Genomic DNA, 25991 nt, shown 5'->3' with positions numbered 1-25991 from the left:
CCGTCTTCCAAACAAAACTTCCTCCTACTATGTATAAAATATCACTGACACTACTTGGACAGGTGTGGCACAGCGCCCAGAGCACATGACTTCACAGCATAGGACACACAGTTTGGGCTCACGGTTTCATCCCCGAGTCAAGCAGCAGCTCAATTTAGCAGCATAACACTCTAGGCAATACCTCACTTAATTTCCATACCCCGCACTTTTAGACCAGTAGGGGTCAGTAGTTCAGCACCTTTATCCCCGAGTCCAGCAGCAGCTCAGCTTACGCCCCCGGCGCCATCAGACCGGTACGAGTGAGTAGTTTGCACTTTCCAAATACCAAATTGATTTGATACGCGCGAATTTACCTTAGCACTCACTGTATAACACCCCCTAAACACCATACACAACTTACAATATTCTAAACAAACCTTCCTCCGAGTAGGTATAACTACATGATGACACTACTTGCACAGATGTGGCACAGCGGCCAGAGCACGTGACTTCACAGCATAGGACACGCAGTTTGGACTCACGCTTTCATCCCCGAGTCCGGCAGCAGCTAGGCTTAGCAGCATGAGACTCTAGACAATACCTCACATATTTTCCGTACCCCAGCACTTTCAGACCAGTAGGGGTCAGTAGTTCGTCCTAGTAGGTATAAACACATGCTGACACTTCTTCTACAGGTGTGGTGCAACGGAGAGGGCACCTGACTTCACAACATAAGACACACAGTTTGGGCTCACGCTTTAATCCCCGAGTCCCGCAGCAGCTCACCTTAGCAGCATCAGACTCTATGCAATACCTCACTTAATTTCCATACACAGCACTTTCAGACCGGTAGGGATGAGTAGTTCACTTGGCACCCCCTCTATAGCACACCCTAAACACCCCACAGAGGTTACAGTGCTCCTACCCTCCTCTTTTCTACTTTTTTCACCCTTTTTTCCCCTTACTCGCTTCGACAGAATCACAAAATGGCGGCCAACACTTCCTAGTTGCAACCACTCGCAGCGCTCCCAACCAATAACCAGCAAGCTTGTGCTCGTAACGCGTCTTGTTTGCTGCAGAGTTCAAGAGTGCGTCTTATTGTGTCTATTTGGCACAGAACCACAGAGCGACAATTTGTCACACGGGAACACCCCTGTGAAACAGTCACCCGCCCACAAGTGCACGGGCAAAGGTGCAGACAGTGGCTTTGCTATATATATATATATATATATATATATATATATATATATATATATATATATATATATATATATATATATATATATATATATATATGCAAGACAACACTGTAAGCTCCTCCTGGGAATTTCGCCCGTTGTTGGGTGGTGCGTTAAGCCGGTAGAGCTACCGCCGGCAAAATTTAAATCCAAAATATCTGCTAATAAGCAAACGCACTCTCAGTAGCTGTATTAGTAACAAGTTTAATTTACACTGTTACGCGTTTCGGGAGTCACGCTCCCTTGGTCACTGTGTGACCAAGGGAGCGTGACTCCCGAAACGCGTAACAGTGTAAATTAAACTTGTTACTAATACAGCTACTGAGAGTGCGTTTGCTTATTAGCAGATATTTTGGATATATATATATATATATATATATAATATTCTGGTGTGCATCCTAACCGCTGGTGGTGCAAAAATAAGGCACACCGCAAGTGCTCTTTATAAACACAAACTTTTTTCTTCCCATACAAGAAAAGTCTACACTCTGACATGTAAGTTTTCCTGTTTATTTTATTTCATGCAGCGCCCATGCTTGGAACTCGTTTCGGCTGCTTGGAACTGGAACCTCCTGAGGCGCAGCCGGGAGTAGTGGCAATTGATGTATTTTACTTTGTAATACTGTGTTTTTAAAAAACTAAACTTACCGATACCCTGAGCACCTAACTCTTTCAGGCACAGACATCCCCACACAGCGGATTGATCGCTGTCGCGGGCGGGTGTTTTTCTCAGCCCTGCCGCCATTTGCCGGAACCACAAGACACGCCCACTTGTACTGGCCATGCCCCCTCACCAGTTACATAACGCGCGCTGAATACGAGCGCGGCATTATAACTGGAACCTCCTGAGGCGCAGCCGGGAGTAGTGGCAATTGATGTATTTTACTTTGTAATACTGTGTTTTAAAAAAACTAAACTTACCGATACCCTGAGCACCTAACTCTTTCAGGCACAGACATCCCCGCACAGCGGATTGATCGCTGTCGCGGGCGGGTGTTTTTCTCAGCCCTGCCGCCATTTGCCGGAACCACAAGACACGCCCACTTGTACTGGCCACGCCCCTCTTTGCACTCTCCCCACTTCCATAAAGGATGTGCTTTCACCGGAAGCGCAGCGGACGAGCGCAGCGGGCGCGACATTTGCGCGCCGAAGGCGCGCTTAAGGCAAGCTCGTCTGCGCTCGACCGCGCCGAGACCGGGCCTAGGGCCACCCCCCTTGCCCGACTTATCCCGGATAGTGAGACTTCTAGATATAGTAGGGATACCCTGATAATGCTGGATCCACTGGCCGGCAAAGCAACCTGCCCACGTTTAGCCCCTAACACAACATCCAAGGATAAGAATCCCTGCCCTAACTGCCTAGTTTGCCTGCCACATATCAACCCCCGCCCACTCGAACCATTAGTTAAATCTGACCAGGCCTCAGGCAACAGGCACATCCCGCTAGACAAGACATCGTATACAGAACAAGGACATACACCTAAGGGAGAATTAAAAAGTGAGTTACTAAATGTTAGATCCCTCCCAAAACATGCCATTGAGATACAGCTACTGATCGAATCCAGCAACCTGGATATTCTGTTTCTAACTGAAACATGGACGGTGGCTGGACTAGAATCAGAGCTGGGGCCGGCATGCCCAGTGGGGTATAAGATTATTCACAAACCTAGGACCGAGGGACGAGGGGGAGGAACGGGAATCATTTTCAGGGAAGATTTGAACATTGCAACATTGGACATTGATACAGTCTCATGTGTTGAAGTTCTTGGGATATCGATCAAGCATGATTCAGGCCATTGTCTTACTGGCCTAATCTGCTACAGGCCACCGGGGTACATTAACGCTATGCAACAGCAGGAATTGATCGCTGTCATTAACAACCTGACAATCTCCCATAGCAGACTATTGATATTGGGAGATTTTAACCTGTGGACCAACGGCCAACTAGACACGGCCCTTTACAACATCACACAATCCTGTGCCAACTTAGGACTAAAACAATGGATAACCACCCCCACACATAGGGAAGGAAAATTTCTGGACCTAATCTTCGCTGCAGAAGATCTTATAACCATGGGAATAATACAACCAGTAGGATGGTCAGATCACCATCTCTTAATATTCAATATCTACACTCTGGGTAATATAGGACTGGCAAACATGCAGATCAGGACCTTCATCAGTCGTGACTGGAAGGGACTATTAAAAAGAAAAAAGGAAGAAGGGACTGACCTCTTTCAAGTGGGGACCTTGTTTAACCCAGAGAACGATATTACCACGAACTATCGCCTACTATGCGATGAGGTAACCAGGAAACTTGATCATATCGCACCGATGAAAGTAATCAGAAAAAGAGGCAACCCTTCCGCGCCCTGGTACACGGAAACACTGAAAGAGCTGAAAATCGTCTGTAAAAAGGCGGAAAGGCACTGGAGGAAAAACTATATAGAGCAGGATAGACTACTCTGGAGGCAGACAATAACTCAGTACAAGAAAGAGATTACCACAGCCAAAGCAAACTATTTTGCAGATCTAATCTTAAAAAGTTCCAACAAGTCACGTGACATCTTTAGGATAGTAAAAGATCTGTCCCATCCTGAATGTGCTAATAGCAAAATCAAGCCCTCACAGGAACTATGTGACGGTTTGGCCTCCTTCTTCCAGGAAAAGATTACCAAAATAATTGAGGGCATGAAGGATGCCCCCACCTCAATGCAGCGTAATAGCAGCATGGAGAACGGGAAGAAGAGCGAAGGAAAAGAAGGACACCCCATGCCAAAGGCTATCTTGGATAAATTCGAGACTCCGACAGAACAAGAGTTTGCGCATACAACCCTAAATATAACATCGGGATCCCCACTGGACCCCCTACCTCACAAAATAGTAAAGGAATTTGGGGCGGAACTCTTTCCAGTACTTCGTCAGCTATGCAATCAATCCCTCGACACAGGTATCGTACCGAAAGAATGGAAATTGGCAGTTGTCACCCCCCCTACTGAAAAAATCAAACTTGGACCCCAATTGCCATAAGAACTATCGACCTGTATCGCTCCTGCCGTATCCAATTAAGATCAGCAGATCTTTGTCCCTCTTCCTGGAAACTAACAACATCCTTGAAGAGGAGCAATTCGGTTTCAGACCAGCCCATGGGACCGAGTCAGCTCTGCTGATGGTCCTGGACAACCTGTGAATGAGGGCGGACAGGGGAGAATCAGAAATCTTAATTTTGCTGGACCTGTCCGCCGCATTCGATACGGTGAGTCATGACATCCTGCTGACAAGGATGAAAAGCTTTGGAGTTGAGGGAGTTGCGCTCGATTGGTTCCGCTCTTATCTGACGGACAGATGGCAGGCAGTAGCTCTCCCTCCATACCAGTCTGAGTTTGCTACAGTTCCACACGGGGTCCCACAGGGGTCTGCGATCAGTCCGATCCTTTTTAATGTTTACATGCAACCCCTGATGGGCATCATCAAGGCTCACGGCATTAGCGTGATCAACTATGCGGATGACACGCAGCTGATGATTTCTCTTGATGGTGTTCATGCAGATTCACTCGAGACCTTCCACACCTGCATGCTGGAAATGGCATCCTGGCTAAATAGTAACTCACTACAGTTCAATAGTGGTAAAACCGAGATAATGCACTGCAAAGTAGGTAGAATTGCTAGAAGCCTGCCTGCTGACTTTTGGCCTCTGGAGTCAGGGGAGCTACTAACTCCAGTAAAATCAGTGCGGAACCTAGGGGTCAGCTTTAATGACAACCTGAGTCTAGAGACCAATGTCAACAAGCAGGTGAGCAGCTGCTTCGCCTTAATGCGAGGCCTTCGAAAGCTGCTGCCCCTCCTACCAGCACAGACTAGAGCCACCATAGTCAGGAGCATTATTCTCAGCCGTCTGGACTATTGTAACGCTCTGTTACTGGAATCTCCTGCTTATTTGATTTCCAGACTTCAGAGCATCCAGGCGGCAGCAGCTAAAATGGCACTTTCCCGAGGACGAAGATCCTCCACCACTCTTGCACTCGCTGAACTATACTGGCTGCCCGTGCATCAGAGGATCCTCTTCAAATCTCTATGCACTGTCTTTAAGGCAGTGCATGGGGTGGGCCCCTTACCATTACAAAATAAATTTAAATGGTATGAACCCACTTGGACCCTTCGATCCTCCTCCACTAATCTCATCAGTATACCTAGGATCAGGAAAGCCACCCATGGTGGCAGAGCCTTTAGTATAGCGGCAGCCCATCTCTGGAATAGCCTCCCTATTGCTATTAGGAAAACAGGCGAACTGATGGCATTTCGAAAAAAGGTAAAGACATGGCTATTCCCCAAAGTTTAATTACCCTAGAAACAAACTGATCACTCATCCTACTCATGATGCACATCTGTCTCAGTTATACTCTCACAGCGCCAGGATGCCCGTAGGGTTGCAGAGCGCTTTATAAATACCATAAATAAATAATAAATAATCGGCCTTTGTCAACCATCGAGTGCCTGGCTTCACATAATTAATTGTGATCCAGTGCGGAGGACAACATTTACATAATCTCCTTATGTCACAGATTCTTATTTACCACAGTTCATTCATACATTCATTCATTCATTGGTGGGGCCCATAACACCAACACGCTTCTCATCCACACAACTCACTCGAATCTGTACACAGGAGAAAGGCTGCTGGACCAAGTGGGTACCTTATTACCTGTCAGGGCTAATTTTCTACTAAATTATATACATACATTCTATATACAGTCTTCAGAATCCTGACTTTATCATCAAGGCACTCCACTGTTTGGTTGATGGACCAACTAGTTGGACTGGTTGATGGTGAATTAGAACCAGCTAAAACACAATTAAAGTCTAGAAAACATTTGATATCTCCAGTGATTAATTTAAGAACAGCAAACACATTTCCTATTTTTTCAATTTTTGTTTATCTAAATCTTTTAGCAATTCTTTTAACCTTACATTTATATACTACAGCTCATAATTTTAATTCAAATTTATTAAATAATAATTAAACATTTAGAAATCTCATTTAAGCATGAATTTTTAGAAAATTTCAGTAAATCATTTACCAAAGAAATAGATGACGAATAGCTTCAGGTCAACCACACAAGAATAACCCAAAGACAAACGTAGCCACAACTCTAAACTGCAGCTCTCGAACTCCTTCCGAGCCCACTAACTCCAACCCACTGCAACTGCGGCTTCTAGAAGAAAAAACAACACCGAACTGAGCTCTGACCTCCATACTTAACCTAGAAAACCCTCCTAAAGACTGGTGAGGGGTTATTATATCCTCTTGTCTCTTACTTCATACAAAATATGGCAACTTTTAGGGGCAGACCAAATGTTCTTATTGGGCAGTTCGGGGTTATCAATAGTTCATTGCACTCTTCCCAGAGCAAACTGGTTCTGCATAGTGACTTTGCACAAAGTTCATAAATTGTCACTCTCCCTCCAGTTCTCATACATGGAACAGTAGATGTAACTTTTCAAGGCACATGGGTCTTATTGACAGGTTCATTCTTTGTCTCTTCTTTGGTTCACATTTTGTCATCTTCTGGCTTGCGGTAAAATCCTCAACACATCGACCTTGGCAAGGAACACGATGTCAGAAGTTCATGTCGCCTTGTGATCTCCAAAGCTATCTGGGCATGCGCAGAAATCATCGTGCGCACAGGGTGGCATCTGCTTCAGAGAACGCCATTTTGAGTACTGCCGCCTAGTAGGCCCGAACATTAACTAAGCGAAAATAGACATAGCAGCAATTAATATGTAGAAATGAAGATTCTAATGTTCAAACCCATACTAATCCCATTATATATTAGTATTTTCCTAGCTGCAGCGACATTTAAAGCGATAATACTTACCATACGATAACTTTAAGCCACAATACAATCACAAAGCAATATAAATCATGCAATTTTACTATTTTACCACAATCTAAGGTTAGTTTGCGTACCATTGTTAATTATTTAATTTTGCCATGCAATCAGCAATCTAGTCCCACGTGTATCTGTGTTTATCAAGGTGCAAACATTTATTAGTACCACTTCCACTGCAAACATGTTATGTAAATTAATTTTAGAATGATTACGTAATTAATTTCATGGAAATTAGAGGAGATATACAAAATGTTGTTTTACCTGCTCCATCAATTGCTTATCAAGTGATACCAATTAGACTGACATGGAAAAAATATTCAAAAATGTCATCAATTTTAAAGTCACATACCACTTGTAAATATTGCACATATAACATCTGGCACTTTTTATCAGCTCATGCAGTCTGAATCATATTAATATTTAAACCATGTAAATTGCCATGGCTTCCGTTTTTTATTTTCACTTGGATGCCAGTTTATTAAAAGTAATCCACCTTCTTAAAACAGCATAGTGCAGTTTTAAGAAGGTGCCTTATTTCTACACACCAGAAAACCGCAAAACCCAGGATTTTTTGTGACTGGTGAGCCCCCAAATTCGGCGCTGGGAGCCGGTGTGCTACCCTTGGCGGGGACTGACTTTCTGAGATGAGCCCTAAGAATTCTGCTTAATTAGGTATTTGGAGCTGGGCCGCGGATTCAATCTTGCAAAGTGGGGAAACAGTAAGACTGTTTTATTTGTTTTAAATAACAGCGCTGGATTGATCAAAGCAGCATAATGCAGTTTTAAGAAGGTGGATTACAGCACTTTTAATCAACTGGCATCTGAGTGAAAAATGAAAAACAGAAGCCAAGGCAATGGCTACCGACCACCACTTGTTCTCCTGATATAATCCTGTGGACCAGGATGTACCTTCCCTGTGGGTATACCCACGAGCGAGCAAATGTAAATGGTATTCTTCGGTGTATTAAAATTGCCACTCCCCTAGAGCCCTTCGCGAATCCCGCATGGAAAATATGTGTATAGCCAAACCGGGCCAAACAGAGAGTTTTGGAGTCCATGAGGTGGGTCTCTTGCAGTAGTAGTATGTGTAGCTTCATACGCTTTGCCTGGCAGAGTATCGCACCTTGCTTAACTTTATCTAACGTGCCCCTGACATTCCAGCTTACTACCTCTATCTAACCCGGTAAGGCCTCACCAATCTGTGTCGGCATCAGGATGTAACGACCATAGGTGGCGTCTTGGCAGGACAGAGGAGCACCTTCTTGGGATAATAAAGACTACGCAGTGAGTTAAAAAAACATTCTTAACTCCCATAAAACCCCTCACTGAATGCCCCAAGCATAGGCCACCCCAGGAGCAGGCCAGGGAGCCCCCCCAACCACAAGCCGCACCAGGACCTAGCCCGGGCACCTGTGTGGTTGGGAGAAAACCCCTCCCCCACCCCTAACGGGTGCCTCACCTTCCGTAACACCGTCATCTCAGCGTGGCCTTGGTCGGTGGCAGATGGTCTTCATGTGGCCCAGGACACCTTCGCGTGTAATCAGGAGGTCGTGAGGAGAGCGGGCCCGCCCGCCACCAAGCAGGCCGTCAAGGCATCTTCTACGGCGGGCGGCCAGGGATCAGTCGAGCCGGCTCCTCCACCAGTGAGCGGGTGCCTCTCGCCCAGCCGACCCCCAGGCCTCCACCAAGGCCGCTGTTGCCTTGAGAGTCGTATGTGCGGCCGCCCACTCCAGGCTCACGCCGACACAGCCAGGTGCCAACAGCCGTCTTGGCACGTCAGCCCAGGAGCACCCGGTCGGTGAACCGTCAGTACGGCGCCATGTAGTAGGCCCCGGGAACCTCCCTGCACAGGCCCGGCAGTCAGCCCGGCCTGGGTCTCCTCCACACCGCAAGTTGGTCGTTTTGACACAGTCTGGGCACTCCTGCCACCGTCCGGTATCTATATGGGGCTATGATCATGTAAGGAGGTAATAATATGGCATGATCATGTAGGATTATGTTTCGGGCTGGCGGAGCTGGTCTAATGCGCGTCTGCCATGTTGCACTGCTCGGCCACACCCCCACAAACCTCCTTTTGAAGAGGCTATTGGTCTCCCAAGGGGCTCATATAGATTTTTGTGTATTTTAGGTAGTACGTACAGTGTGGCAATTTGGGGAATGTTGAGAAAAAGGTATTCTGCATTGTCTCAAATTCCATTATCTCTCCTTTTAGCCAACAAACAATTAAACTGGTTCACCAAATGTCTATGATAAATGGATCTACTTTCTGATAGCAATCATGGTCTCCTAGTTGCTGGTTAGCTTCCGTGATGTAATCATTGTTAGCCCATATCACCACATTTCCCCCTTTGCCAAGGATTTGATCACTACAATTGGGTCTTGCCTCACATTCTTCTCACAAATGCGCATGCGCGGAAGCCCGCGAATGCGTATTTCTTGCGAGAAATGCGCATGCACGGGCGTCCGCGCATGCGCATTTGTGAGAAGAAGTTGCCGGTCAAGCAGAAAGAGGGAGCTACAGGACGCCGCACCGCAGGTAAGGTATTTAATTTACTTTTAAATTCTTTAATTTATTTTAAAATTAGGGCGGGCGGGCGGCGGGTGGCGGGCAGCTATGCTTCGCCGCAGCATGTGCGTAGCGCTGCCTGCTACGCCTACTTCGTAAACTGCGAAGCAGGCAGCGCTACATTCACTCCATGGGCGGAGCGGAGTACTATGCCCGTGATTAATTAGCGGCCAAAAAACTCACGCTAGTCAGCCCAACGTAACGTGCTTTGCCTCTAGAGGCAAAAATAGCCTATAAGTCCACCTCCAATGAAAAATAGGAAATAAAACCAATGGAATGCAGAATGGAGCAGCCAGGGCTAAGCGCAGGACAGATCAACACCCCCCCCAAGCCCCCCAACAGCCAGGATGACCAGCCAGAGTGCCATTGGAAGAGGAAATTCAAGGCTACTTCTTTGAAAGGAGGCGCATCGCTGTGCCAAACCAGTGATGCATCACTTTTCATTTCGCACTCCTTGCAACACCATGGCATCCAAAACCTTGAAAACGCGGACAGTCCCTGGGGCCCGGAGACCTCGCTGAGGCTGCGTCTGGGACCCGAAGTGGGATGCGGAGGTGCTGTGGGATCGCTGGGCTGTCGCGGTAGACATTGAGGTGCGGCGATTGCCCTTACCTAGTGGTGACATCTGGTAGGTCGCATGGAGACATGTTGTTGACCTGTGTGAGAAGACCACTATGCGCCCCTTGGAGATGTGAATGGTAGAGGCGCACCTGTCACCAACGAAGGAAGGTCTGCAACGCATACTACGATCCACCACTACCCCAGCGTGCACAGAGGAGATTATCAATGGTGTGCTGTGCCTCTCTGCATCACAGGCAGTAGGATGTTGTGCTGGCCGGACGCTGTGGAGGATGAGGCCCCTGAGCTGTACCAAACTTGTGTGGTGGGAGCGCTGTAACTTTGCGCCTAAAGGGGCCCTGTTGCCACACCAGCATCATGAGGTTCTCCAGCGGACTTGACGTTGACCGCTGTACCCAGGCTTGTGAAATCCCACCTGGCTGAGTCACAGATTTGGAGAGAGTGCAGTACATTGAGCCCCGGTGTCAATGTCCAGGTGAGGAGAAGGTGGGACGTGTAGCAGAGGATGCCCGGGGGCAAGTTGGGCCCAGGCCTAGCACCTGTGGGTGACGCACACCATGCCCCGAGCAATCCCTGCGCTGCGGCTGACGTACATCACTGAGGGCACCACACAAGACTGGTGGGGGACTCCACTAACTCGCTCAAATCGCTGAGAACGGCCATTGGTGGCAGTGGGTCCCAGGGGCAAGGGGAGCCAGTTCTGGCCCAGGACCTTGGGTATGAAGCTTGATCCGCTGTTACTCGCTGGGGAACTGGGGAATACGGAATGTGGTCGCCACTGTCAGATCGGAAGAGGCAATCCGGTGGTGCTGCCTTTCCTTGCCCCCTGTTAGTCTGCTTTTGGGTGTACGGGGGACTAACCCTTAGTGGACTTCCTCTTTCCACAGTGCTGCGCTGTTTGGTTGCTGCTGCTGCTGTCCCCATCTGCTGCTGCTGGTTCCTCTGACACAGAGGTCAGGTGTTTAATTCCCTCCTCCAGCTGCAGGCTCCTGCCTGCGCTTCATCCCTGGTGGTCCAGTTGTAGAGCATCACTGCTCTGCAGCTTGACTGCCCTCCTGTCCCTCTCGTCTGCTGTTCCTGTTCATTGTTCTGCTCTTCTCCATTACTTTGCTACCTTTTTCTTTATTTTATTTATCTTTGCTGTGTTTGGCTTTGTTTTTCCTGTGCTTTTTTGCAGTTCCTTTTTCCCTATCCTTTCCCTCGTTGCTGCCTTGATCACCCGAGTCCCCACACCCTCCAGTATCCTTTCCCACGTTTCCCACCTCACAGCTGTCCAGCCACCCTGCAACACTACTTAATGGTGGACACTGTGCGGCCTTGCATATCAGGCATGCCACTGGTGCGCCGAAGAGAAGCCAAAGGCAAGCCCGTCCTTGTCCGTCTGTCCCTGTACCGTGCCCAGCACCAGGGACCCTGCCTCTTGGACATTCCACCACTACGATGCCAGCACCCTCCTCGCCCTCAACCCTGGATGCCACGCCGCTTACCATCTAGCATCACCGAAGAATACCCTTGCACCCTGCGCCTGTTGAAACGGCAAACGCACCTTCTGCCACATCAGCACACCAGCGCCTCTTGCTGCCCAACGGACCAACAGTGCACCCGACCGGCTCAACTCCATCCTCCTCAATGTGCGGTCCCTCCACAACTACGCCACAGACATCTGTGACCTCCTCAACATTACCTCTTCAGACATCGCCTTCTTCGCGGAAACCTGGACTAACCTCAGCGCTGGACATCACCATCCGGAGCAGAGGTTGGTCCATGTTTCCGTGAAGAAGGCGAGGTCTGAAGGTAGATAAAGGGAACACCCTCCACCCACAAGGACCACCCCGACCGCCCAGGAGGAGGCATTGCCATCATCTACAAAAGCACACTCTGACTGACCACACACTCTGATGACCCAATGGTGATCATGGAACACCTCCACTTTCAGATCCGGACCAACCCCAATCCCATCCTCTATGACACCCTCATCTACAGGCCCCATGGGCCATGGACCCCCATTCACCAATGTCATTATAGACCTCATTGCATACCAGGCTCTCCCATCCACCGACTACATCCTACTCGGAGACTTCAAGTTCCACATGGACAATATAAGTGACCAGAACACCACTCTCCTCCTGGGGAACCTCGCCAACATTGGACTCAAGCAGCTAGTCACCGCACCAACCCACATAACTGGACACACGCTCGAGCACATCTTCTCCGCAAGCGGGAACTTCAACTACATCCATACAACCGGACTCTCCTGGACTGACCATCATTGTATACATCAGGCATTCACCATGCCCACCGTAAACCACTGCCATCATCAACCCGCCCTCACAGCTGGATCAAGGCCACCAAAGAACTTTTCCTCAACTCCCTAAGCACCACCACTCCACCAACGCTTACAGACGACAACACAGCAGCGCGCAACTTCCACCTATGGATCTCCAACTGCGCGGACACCCTGGGTCCCTCAAAAGAAGACCAGGCAAACAACACTCCAAGAAGGCCAACTGGTTCACACCCGCCCTCCGCTAGTCCAGACGCACCTGCAGACGTCTTGAGAAGTGATGGAGCCACAACATCAATCAACTCTGCAACACAGTCACCCTACAGAATGGCGCATGGGTGCCTGTGTTGGTGCATGGCAGCCATTGTGCGCCAGCTTAGGGGAAAAAGCCCGGGGGCTTATTCATGAGCCCCTTCTGACAGTTTCACCTCGCCAGTATGTCATTTTCTTGTCATACTTGTAGTGTGATTCTTGCACCACTTTGCGCCGTATTTGCAAAGTAAAGCAGTTAGGCATATGTGTGACTTTGTGATGCCCTGTGCCACATTATACCTGCATCAGGTATGATGTATGCAGGGTGGGCGTTCCCACGTAACAAAGCCTCAAAGGAGAGGCACAGTGAAATCCATCAGATTTCACCGCAACAATTCTAGGATGCCACTGCGTCTGTATGTTACGCCTGCCTCTTGAAAGGCGTAAGGGTGACGCAGTGCCACAGGGATAGGCTTGACCCATGCATTGCTGGAGTTGCGTCCAGCTTGTGACACAACTGCAGCAATGCATGAATTTAGCGCTGACAGATACGTCTGGATTCAAGACGTATCCGTCATTAGTTGCGACATGGAGCACTGTACAGTGAATACAGCGCATCCATGGTGTTGCAAGAAGGGCATAATGAAAAGTGTTGCAACGCTGTTTTGTCGCAGCGATGAAACACTTTTCCTGAATGAGGCCCAGGAATGTGCTCTATCTTATTGATGATGCACATTCCTGCCCTGTAGTCTTGTCGCAGCGCAGCAACATTCCTTGCAGCGCTGTCCAGCACCAAAACCTTCTGAAATGAGGCCCCAAGTGTTTGCACCATATTTAAGACCAGCTATTTTCTGGTCTTAAAAAACTGCCTCTAACTGCCGTTAGAGGCAGTTTTTTTGGTTTTGCACCATACAAGGAATTCCTTGTAAATATCGCGAAGTGGGGTTAGCGCCAGTTTTTGCATGGGAACGCCTACATTGCATCTCATTTTCGTTAACTCCCGCTAACAGAAGTGGCGATCTAAAAAATTTACATTTTTGCCAGAAAACCGCTGCTAACTGAGGTTAGCGGCAACTTGTAAATAAGGTGATAAAAAAACAGTAACTAGGTGACTGATTTGGCTTACAATTGAAGGGTCCAGGCTCTTGTAGGTTTCCAATTTTAAACAAATGAGAAAACATCCTCAGTGGTTAACTCCTGGGCAGGAGCTAGGCTGAGGATGGTTGAATATGTCTTTAAGAAAGCAGGCAGACTTCTTTCCTGTTTATATTAAGATTTGAGTAATATAAGGGTACCAATACTTGAATGGTAGCTCTTGGGGGCAAAGTCAGACTTTGGGGTGTTCCCTTTATCTACCTAGGTGAAGCAAGAACTTTGTTCTTTATGGGTTTTAAAGTAATGTCACTCAGGCCCCAACGGACCTATGACAACGATTAATTTTATAATGGCAATGATAAAAGAATCCTGCATATACAACATCTATTTATCCACTCAATGATACACTGATATCCCAAGGAGGTCGATTGGCTCTCCATGAGTATTGATATACAAATTGAACAGTGTGGGAAGACAGGTAGAAGCTTCATGGAAAGAGATGGTGACAGGGTCAGGCTTGGTCTGCCTAACATCCAGCTCACTGCGGATGACTCAACGGGAACCTTAAAACTATTTTTGATGGGTTTGTCTTTTGGTTTGCTTTTAAAAATATTTAATGGGTAAAATGCTTCTGGTACATCCATAAAATGAATTAAGACGTTTGTGGCCTCTGGACGTGATGTCCTCTGGCTGAACTATCCCATTTCTATCATTGACAATTGTTGTAAAATGGATTCCTGGTGCCTTTGGTATAACTGTTAAAATCGTTTTGAGGGACAGTTGTCCCTGGTATATCTGTAAAAAATGGTTTCTGGTACATACAAAATCTGGTAGGCCGTGCAGTTTATGGAACTATTGCCTTTTTGGTATAGCTATTACATTGATTCTGTTCCAAAGACCTCTAGTTTAGTCATAAAATAATTTCTAGGGCAGCTGCCTCTGGTGTATATGTCAAAATAGTTCCTGGTGTCTATGGCATCTGATATAGTTGTACAAATCGTTTCTGGGTCGTTTGCCCCTGGTATGGCTTTACCTTTGTTCTAGGATGCCTATGGACTCTGGTATGATGTACAGTTAGCTGGCCTCTTGCATGGATGTAAAATTGTTTCGAACGTCTATAGCCTTTGAAATTGCCAGAAAAATATTTTCTGGGCAAATGCTTCTGATATAAATCTGATGTAAAATTGTTTTTTTGCGACCGCTAGCCACTAACTGTAGCCGTAAAATTGTATTTAACACCGATGCCTTCGGTAAAAAGGTTTTTTGAGGACACCTATTTTTGCTTTAGGCCTAAAACTGTTTCCGAGGGCTAAGGCCTCGAGCTTAGCTAAGAACGGCGAACTCTTTACCTCGACTCGCTAAACCATTTTACCGACGGCGGTTGTTTGGCAGATACAGCAGGAATCGGTTGCCTGGACACAGCGAAGGTGAGCCTGTTGTATCATAAGAGCCATAATCCAATAATGAGGAATTCTTTTGTGCCTCACTTGGCTAACAAAATGACTCGTCTTGAGGTGAAGAGGCACTCCCACGCGGGCGGAGAGAGCGGCTAGCCGTGACACAGGAGATTGGCATCCGGACGGGGCACTTGCTGATGCCGCTTTGGCAGGTATCAGCGCCTTCTTTCGACACACCCAGCCACGCCCGGGGCACAGCTCCAGATCTACACCACCTAACAGGCTGAGAGTCCATGCATGTGCCGCTGCAAGCACAGGAGGAAAGACTTACAGGCAAAGATGGAAAAATGTTTGAGTCTGTTTGTATGTGGATATATATACGTACAAATATATGCGTGTGTGTGTATATATATGCGTATGTAAATATATATATATACACACACATATATATATGTACATATATTTATGTACATATATATACACATACATATATTTATGTATTGTATTCTAATTGTTTTATATAGCGCTTACTACCCCTGACGAGGCGTTGAAGCGCTTTTTCGGCGAGTAGAACGCTACTCCAGAACCCATAAAGAATTAGTGGTGAATTAGTATAGTGAAAATATTAAAGGAATTTGAGTGGTGAATATGTTAGGCAGTTATTTGGATTGAGAAGGATAGTGGAGGGATAGAGAAGGGAAAAAAGGCTTGCATTTATATAGTGCTTGCTACCCTGATATATGTATATATATATCTGTGTATATATATATATATATATATATATATGTGCGTGTGTGTGTATATATGTGTATATGTGTGTGTATATATATAAGTATGCATATATGTGTGTGTATATATATGTATATATGTGTGTATATATAAGTATGCATATATGTGTGTATATATATATGTATATATGTGTGCATGTATATATGTATGTATATATGTGTGTGTATATATATGTATGTATATATGTGTGTGTGTGTATATATATATGTATATATATATATATATGTATATATGTGACTATATATTACATAGTTATCTGCAATGGATCTGACACACACACATGTGTGTGTGGGTATGTATATATGTGTGTGTAGATATATACATATATATGTGTGTGTGTATATATATGTATGCATATATATGTGTGTGTATATATATGTGTGTTGTGTGTGTGTGTGTGTGTGTATATATATATATATATATATATATATAAAACTATATATTGCATGGTTATCTGCAATGGATCCTAGGCATACATACATAAATATATATATATGGTCAAATTGATGGTACACTGACTACTCCCAGTGCCGTGGTGTTTCAGCTCCTCCTCTGCCTTAAAGCTGTACTTCACCTTGCACTTTATCGGGCAGATGCATGCTGGTAAGTGAAGTCCAATGCGAAAACCCCTTCAGTAAGTGTGAGATTCAAAACACCCAGTGGTGTCCCAACCATGTTGACTCTCGGACCGCACTCTGCCGAAGCTCCTTGTCTCAGATGCCAACGCTGAAACCACTTGTAACCTCATGCAGTCAATACTGCTGCCGCTCTCTCCTTACAGTGATGTGTTGCACCATGGCAGTGAAGCTGCCTGGAGGGGCGACGCGTTGCATTAAATACTATGTCCACAACTGCTGGCTTACGCGTTGCACCAGACAGAGAGGGCGTGCCGGTGCCAGTGCCTGCAATACTCGCCAAACATACAATCCAGAACTCACTCACTGGTAAGAATGAGCCCGACACAGCTCAGGTTAAACAAAGTGGAATTATTCAGCTACCATTCTCAGCGCGTGGTTCATTAGTCCATGAAACGTCATGGCAGATGCGTTTCAGCTGTGTAACAGCTTTCTTCAGATCCTACACATACATACATACACACACACACGCGCACACACACACACACACACACACACATATATATATATTTGTATATATATATATATATATATATAGCAAACACAATCCTACTCCACATCAGTAGAAGGCACGCACTCAAGGCTGTTTGTATAGGGCTTCTTTTATTTCCTCGCGTCTCCCTCGACCCCGCAATTGAAAAACGTTTCGGCTGTCACAGCAGCCTTTCTCAATCACACATACATATACATACATATATATATACATAGGATCCATTGCAGATAACCATGTAATATATAGTCCATGGAGAGTTTCTGATGGCTTGATAAACTCAGAAGACTAAAAGCAGAGTCACTGGTCAGCAGAATCCCGAGATTGCAGTATGTATGACATAAAGTACCCTCTGTCATACATATTAAGGACATTGCAAGTCACAAAAGAGTTCAGTGAGCTATAGCGGAACAAGACTAAAGGCTGAGTTCCTTTATAAGGTCATGCAACTTCAAGGTGACTAGCAATATCCTTTTCGTTTATGGTAAAGGGTATTTTATTCCTTATAATACATAGTCACACCATTATGTTTCCACAAAAAGTTTAAAAAAATTGGGAGTTTTATATAGTTTGAACTAGACCCAAAGGTATCAGAGGGCTTTACATGATCACCAGTTGCCTTACAGACGGACACATTCATTTTTGTTAGGCACCAGGAGATTAAGTGATTTGCCCAGAATCACAGAACGTTGAGTGTCCCTGCCGAGATTTGAACCTGGTTCCCCAGCTCTGACTTTGAACGCTCTGGCCGTAAGGCCACATCCTCTAAATCCTTGACCCTTTGCTTCTTCATGTGAATGTCTATATTTGGAAATATGTAGAATAAATGTAATGAGAAATTAATCACACCACTATAGAACTAGCGATTCCTTGCAAAGGCATATTGTTTCCAGTTTAAAGTAGGTCTCTTTCTAAAACAACCATAGCCCATAATATGTGCTAAAATACAGAGAGATTTGTGCTTTCTTGTAATCATCTATAGTTTTGCATAAAATAAACAATCAGCCTTAAGTGGCCTCTTTATGCATAAGGCTGTTTATTTTAGAAGAACAGTTCAGAAGAGCTGAAATGATTTTTCTCTTTTTTTAATGTTTGAGTAACAGTTGTAGTACTACTCAGATACCTGAAAAACGAGATACGTTTTTATACAGGGTTTGCAGGCTGCGGGGTATTACGGAAACACGCTATACAAGTTATGCACTATATATATTTTATTTTACATGTTTATTTTGGTGCAGTTCGCACCAGAGCACATTTTTTTTAAAACTAGGAAAGGTTGATTGACAACATGAAGGGAAATACTGGACTATACAGCTTATTTGCAGTAAACATAAGACAATAGTAGTATTTGTAGTTGGAGGACACAGGGGTTCAGATAAAACAGGCTCTTGTTTATTACAAACATATTCCACCTCTAGAATAGCAGAGATTGTTGAAGCAACTTCATTCAAGGCACATCTAACGATGGGCCATGATTACAATGAAATGGTCAACTTTCCTGGACAGACTGTTGATTAAACAATAGATTTTAGTTATGCTTAGAGTATTGAAGCTTCTCCTACAATGTTCAGTTAACAGTAGGCCCTGGATGCATTTGAAATGCTCAGAGTTTGGTTAGGTTACTCAAGTAACTGCCAAATAATGAGCAGCAGCTAACCTTAGGGATTTCTGAAGCTTCTCCTGCAACGTTCAGCTAACAATGAACCCTGATGGCAAAGGAGATGTTCCAGTTTTGCTTTAACTGTCATGAAGATTACTATTGAAATATTAGGCAATGGTGAAGCTCGGCAGAACCTGTCATTATGACGTCAGATCTGCTAAATATGGAATGTATATTTGCAGCTGTGCAGAGTGTAAAATGTCATTTATTATCATTGTTGAGAGTGAGGAAGATCCGTGATTCACTGGAGACGAAGCCTAGATTGGGTCATGCTGCCCCTCCCATTCCTCAACAAAGATCATTAATTGCATATTACACTCAAGTGGATCTGGTAGTATGAGTTATGCCATACTAATTTTCATGTGCAGTAGTAATAAAGCTGTTTATTCAGAACAAAAGGAATCACATTTTTGGTGTGAGGTAAAATTACAATAACTAGGCATTGATAGTACAGCTCAGATGTTTAGTTCTAGAAAGTTGTGAGGCATTAAGCAGTGTTTCCTCAAGTGAATTAGGCTGTACTGTGGTAATAACACAGATATATATAAAAGTATATATACACACTTCATATGCTGTATTTAATGGAACATATTCATCTTTACTCAGAAGAGTAAATATATTTTGGTAAATTGTTAATAATATATTGAATTACGCTGTACTGCGGTAATACACATACACACACACACACACACACACACTTCATATATTGTATTAAATGGAAAATATTGATCTTTAGTCAGAAGAGGAAATTTCTTAAGGGTGCACAAATTGCAAAGGAAGCTTTGTAAAGTTCACAAAGGTTGCAACGTTAAAAAAAAACTATGAGATCAAATCCTGTAAACAATGAACATTCCTCACCATATTTTATTCCCCTTTTTGCAAAGTTGGCAACTTCAAAAGTTGGTGAGTCTGACAACTATGCTAACCTTTGCAGTGGCCTAAATGTTAATTTTAGTCACCACTTACTATGGCTTGTACATGTTCAGCAAGTTGCTGTCATGTGTTTGTCAAGATGTGTGAGCCAGAGCTCTTTATCAAGACTAGCCTATTGTGTTACCACAGAGCTTGACCTTTAGGCCAAACACATGCCTCAGTAATGCTATATGTCTCTTGGATAATTATGGTGTATGTTCTTCTCTATCAGTACCACAGGCAGGAGGAGGGCAGTCCGGAAGAATGTATTGCTGTATGCAGTCCCTGGCACCTCCTCCCTTCCCTTTCTATCATCCATGTCAGAGATAGACTCCTTAGGAGAATGGTGCTTTTTCTTTCTAACGTTTTTAAGCTCTTCGGCTCACTATAGTCAATTTAATTATTCATTTGAAATGTTTTAATGAGATTTAATTTACTTCAAATTATTAGTTTTATGTATTAAATAAATGTACTTCTTTAATGTACTGTAATTTTAAATTGTCCTTTCTTGAGTCATAAAAGCCCTACTGCCCCTTAACGCTACCATTCTCTGAACGCTACTAACTCCTTGTCTCCCCTCAAAGTTGCTAATGCTGTACCATAAAAACCCTTTACTACCCATTATCGCTACTCTTCTCTGAACCCTAAAAACCTTTACAACTGCTTCATGCTACCCCTTCCTGAACTCCAAAAACACCTTACTACAACATAACGCTACTCTTCCATGAACACTAAAATCTCCTTACTGTCCCATGACCCCACCCTTGTCTGAACTAGAAAACATTATTACCACTTAAACCTACTCATTTCCGAACCCTAAAAACTCCCTTACTATCCCCAGGGACACTGGAATTATGCAACATTTGAGGTCCAAATTAGGCAGCAGGTTTGACGTAATTATGCAGCAAGAAATTGGCACATTTTGTGACATTAATATTTCATTTTTTTGCTGTTCCACCTCATTAGTAACAGTATAGCAATCAAATACAGCAAATGGCAACTGAAAGGTGGCCAGACAATTTTCACGAAGGACCTTCTACTGTGCGTCAATAAGAATTTTTAGTGAATTTTGATCTGTTTAAGCTAGAAAAATGTTTTGGTAAAATCTCTAAATAATGTAGCAGATGACGGATTAGGTGTCAAATGCAGCAAATCCATAATTATACGAAAAACTTTTGTAGTGGCAGAAAAGCATAATTCCTGTGGCCCTGACTATCCCTTAATGCGACCCATCCCTGAACCCTGAAAACCCTTACTACCCCTTGACACTACCCTCCTATCAGTCCTAAACACCCTTACTACCTTTAACACTACCCTTCAGTGAATCCTAAAATCCCCGTACTACCCCTTAACGCTAACATTTCCTGAACCCTACAAACCCCTTAACGCTTCCCTTCCCTAAACCCTACACGCCACTTACTATCCTCTAATGCAGAGGTCTTCAAACTTTTGGATGCCGAGACCCCCTTATCAACATTTTGAGGTGTAAGGACCCCCTCCTGACAAAAATGTCTAAACCTGTAGGCAGGGCTACTGGAATTATGAGGCAGGTGAGGACCAAATTACGCGACAGGCTTGACTAAATTATGTGGGAAGAAACTGTAAATGATGTTATATGATGCAGCGTATTTTGAGATAGCATTACTTCATTATTATGAAATTAATTTTATGCACACAGAAACACAGAGGAAAGATTCCACCCCATCAGTACCTGTTTATAACCAAAATACAGCAATTAACATCAGAAAGATTTCTAGTCAACCTTTTTGAAGGGGCTTCCACTCCGCAGGAATACGTGCTGCCACATTAGAAGCTCACCTGGCCCGGGCCGGGAGAAGCAGGGGTCCCTTAAAACCCTGGCGGTTTTGTGCAGAGTTAGGCAGTTTATCCATGCAGCTTTCCTCTCACTCACTCACTCCCTCCCTTCCATCCATCCATCTCTCCTCTCCCAAACCCGGATCCCTCTCTCACTTTGCAGGCCATTTTCTTTCACCCCTTTTTACAACTTCTGAAATCTCCCCATTCAACCTCTCACTTCACCTTTAATCGCCTCTTGCCATTCTGTCTTTTCACTGCCCTCATCTCGAACAGTCTCTCGCATTTATCTCATGGCCTCTCTGGCCCCGTCACCTCCCGTGCCCCTCAGCACTTCTCATTCACCTCGTCTCTCCATTCAAATTTTTGTCTATTTGTATCTTACACCTCTCCAGTCCCCCCATTCATCTTTCACATCTACCCTTTTTTCTAACAGAAGCACTCACCTTTGGCTCACACTCACTTTTTGCGTGTCCACACTTCTCTTCGGCACTTCACATTTCTCCTCATCCCTGACCTCTTCAATCTAACTCTCTCACTCCCTTGCTGTCCTCTCTCATCGCTCCTCACCAAGCATACGGGTCGGGCCCGTATGCTCCTCTCGGCCTGTGCCAATCTGCTTTTTGTTCCCTAATTCAAGAAGGCATGAGTTGTCTGTCGCGCTGTTTTGTTGCAGGCCGCACAGTTATGGAACTTGCACCCTCCTTTGCTTTGCTCCACCAAGAATCTATTATCCTTTAGGAAGATATAAAAACCTGGCTCTATGCTCTGTAGGTCACCACATTTGGCTGGTTCTCCTTCTCCTTCTGTGTGTTTCTCATTGTCCTTCCGGCAGCAGATGGTTATTATCCGCAGAACATCTTTTGGTAACAGTAGCGCACTACAAATGTAAATAATAATAATAGGGAGAAGCAGGGGAGCCACTAGACCAGAACTTAGGGGGGTGGGGGCTAACACTCCTAGCCACGGCAGGCCCTAACACTGGTTACACACTGTGCAACAGTCTTTTTTGGTGCCCCACCCCCGTTTCCTTCTTCTCCATGAATTCCCTCACTACCACTCACCAACAATGCACTTCGTCTCTCTATAGCAGCTTTCTGACAAACATTTCATTTTTTATAGCGCTACTCATACTTTAGTCACACTCATTTCTGTGATTGGCATGGTACATATTCTTTGTAGCAGGCACATTAACCCTCTGCACTGTGTGGGTGACAAGAGTGCCCATGTGAGTGCATGGTGAGAGATGCAACAGTGTGAGAGTAGGGTGAGAGGAGTGACTGCAGAGTGAGTGAGGTGGCCGTACGAATTTGAGTGTGGATGCAAGTTCAGAATGGGACAAATGAATGTATGATTACTGATGGGCTTGTTTGAGTGAGTTGCATATTGAGCAGTGAGGGGGACAGGTGAGTGAAGTGTCATATGAGTGCAGGGTAAGTAGTGTGCTTGTGTGACTGCAGGGTGAGGCATAGGGTGAACAGCACAAGTGCATTGTGAGTGCAAAGTGATCACTGTGAGTGCAGGGTGAGCAGGTGAATGGTGTGAATGCATGGTAATCAGTGTGAGTGCATTGTGAATGCTGTGAGTGCAGGGTAAGCGTGAAAGAGAAGGGCGAGAATGATGAGTGAGTTGCCTGAATGCAGGGTTTATTCCCAGGCACTTGAAGTAACTCAGCATGTTATTGGAGGCAGCGTAGGGTTTAAGAACTAAGTTAAACTATTGCTATTATGGCATCAATCTGGGATCGAGGGTGGAGGAAATAAATAATGTGCTGATCCTAAAACAAACTTCCAGTCCTATTGTTAGGGTAGCCAGCAGATTATTTTGATGGCCCAGTTGGTACAAAAATAAGCAGTCACCTAAAACAGTATTTTAAGCAGGTATCTGTGCATACTTTGAACAGCAGAAATAAATAGAAAGCACTTTTAATTGTGTTCTAGGGCTGCCGCAATGATCCATGATTGATAATTAAAGAGAACAAAGACAGAAAAGTCACATAACAAATGAATACATACTTTTTTATTTATAAGTCTGTTTGGTGTCAAGATAAGGTCTTTTCAGGCTCTTTAAATAACACATGGCTGGCATTTTTCTTTTGGCAACCCTACTTTATATTCCTTTTTATTAAATGCATTCTCACACTACAGCAGTAAATCTAAAATACAAATGTAAGGAATAGGCAGAGTGAGGACCCAGGGGGTACTGGAAGGGGGGGGGGGGCACTAAACCTTTGTAACCGGTTCACAAAGGCATGCAAATATGCAAATGGTCTTTAACCCCTTCGCTGCTGCGGACATTCCGCTGCAGCGCTGGGGGGGGCGGGGGGGCAGCGCGGCGGGCCTGTGCTCATGACGGAGCCGCTCCGTCATGAGCCACAGTTGAGCTGTGCTCATGACGGAACGGTTCCGTCATGACTCCGCCCATTTGCGTTGTCCCCCCGCACAGGCGGGGAAACAGCGCCGCGTAGGCGGAGCGGCCGCCAACGGGAGTGTCATGACGGAACCGTTCCGTCATGAGCACACGCCAACCGTGGCTCATGACGGAACGGTTCCGTCATGAGCAGGGAAGGGGTTAAAGACCTGTGAAAAACTCGGACGGGCGTGCCAGAGATAAGACTCCAGACACTTCCCAGCTGAGCCTCCAGCAGCTCGAGTTGCACTGTAGCAGCCCGGGCTGAGACACAGGATGGAGGAAGAGGGGGGCTGAATACCTTGGGCCTCGGCAGAAGTGTGCTTGGGAATGCGCGACCCCCTTTTCATCGCTCAACGCCCCCCCTGGGGGTCGCGCCCCATAGTTTGAAGACCCCTGCTCTAATGCTATACATTGTTGAACCCTAAAATCCATTGCTACCACTTAACATTACCCTTCCATGAACTCTAAAATTTGACCAATAGTTAAGAACACCTCTAATATCAGGAACTCTGGGGAGGAGTTGGCGGGTGATATAAGTGAAGTCTCTATTAGGCCCTTAGTGGCGTTCATCAACATTGAAAAAAGTTTGAGGGCATTAGTGGAAGCACTTTCAGCACTACATTCTGCTGTTCATGTACAGTGGAGTTGTGCTGCCTTGTCATTTGGGAGAAATGAGCACCGCCCCTCAAATGGAGTTCTTTACAGAATGTGAGATATTTTACTGTTATTCCAGAATTCTGTAATACTGTTACCAAAACCGGTAATCATGACATTACCGTACATTTAGAGTTGAATGTGCAAGCATTGCTTTGGTCTCTTTTTCCGCAATTATAGGGGTAGAATTAGCAGCAGCTCTTTGCTAGCGCTCTCAGACTAATAGCCATAGAATGCAGTAGTTTTCCATTAATGAATACCTAGTGTTAAATGCACTAAAACACTTTTCCCACATTTCACCTGTTTTTTATAGTTTCCCAAATATTCTAAAAGACACCCAAACTAATATGTCTGTGGATGACAAAATAGACCAAATATTAGTTCTTGAATATTCTAAATGTTGCATAATAATGGCCTATCGAGGTAAGGTAAACCTCACTTTTTAGCCCTGTCTTGACATTACAGCGGTCTGGATGACATATTTTTACGACTTCTTTCAAATATGTGTAGAGGTGGCTGTGAGAAAAGTGGATTATTAGTTGGGGTGGTTGTGAGACCTCACCAAGTAATTATTGCACTAGTCTGTATCAGGACTAGTCAGGGTTCTTTAAATCAAATCTTAGCTTAGTCTTGGGGAGCCGTGGCACAGAGCAGTCAGGCTTAACTCAAAAAGAAAACAAGTGTGACGTATTTGTCAGTACCAGAGCTGTTAATAAGTAAAAGACAATTTATAAAAATAGAGCATATTTTTATCTTCAACTATGCACCAAAACTAGGGCATTAGAGAGCCCACGGCAAGACAGCTGCACCTTAGTGCAGCTCTGCTGGCTAGGCACTGTAATTTGCCTAGTATCGGTACTACAGACGGCCACCCACAGCTTTATAACGAAGCGAACTGTGGAGACAGTTAGTGGTGAGTGTATGGTATTCATACTGGCTCCCATGGATGCTGCTTGGGCCGGGATCAGAACGGAACTCTAAGAAAAGTGCAGGCCTACATGACAAAATAGCAGAGCTGTGCTGAGCCTGAGTCACCTGTGTTGAATATGCCTGATGGAGATAACGTGAAATTGAACTTGGTCCTGTAGTGCACCCAGGGTACCATTGTTGACGCGAGCAAGTGAAAGGTGAGCCAGAGGAGGCTGAGGGACTGGCTCTGGCTGCAGAGAGACGAACTGGGGAGAACCTCCAGTGTTTTTAGTCTGTGATGAAGGAGGTCCCCCAGTGGCTGTGGGCCAGCATATTCAGAGAACAGACCCGCCCCGGCTGAAGACGGTGGGCTGCGACAGGGGAGAGGAGCTGCATTGGAACTCGGCGCTTGATCCTGATAAAGCCGGATTCTTA

The sequence above is a fragment of the Triturus cristatus genome, chromosome 4_2 (assembly GCF_964204655.1).
Source record: "Triturus cristatus chromosome 4_2, aTriCri1.1, whole genome shotgun sequence".
NCBI lineage: Eukaryota > Metazoa > Chordata > Amphibia > Caudata > Salamandridae > Triturus > Triturus cristatus.
This window is presented reverse-complemented; position numbering follows the sequence as displayed.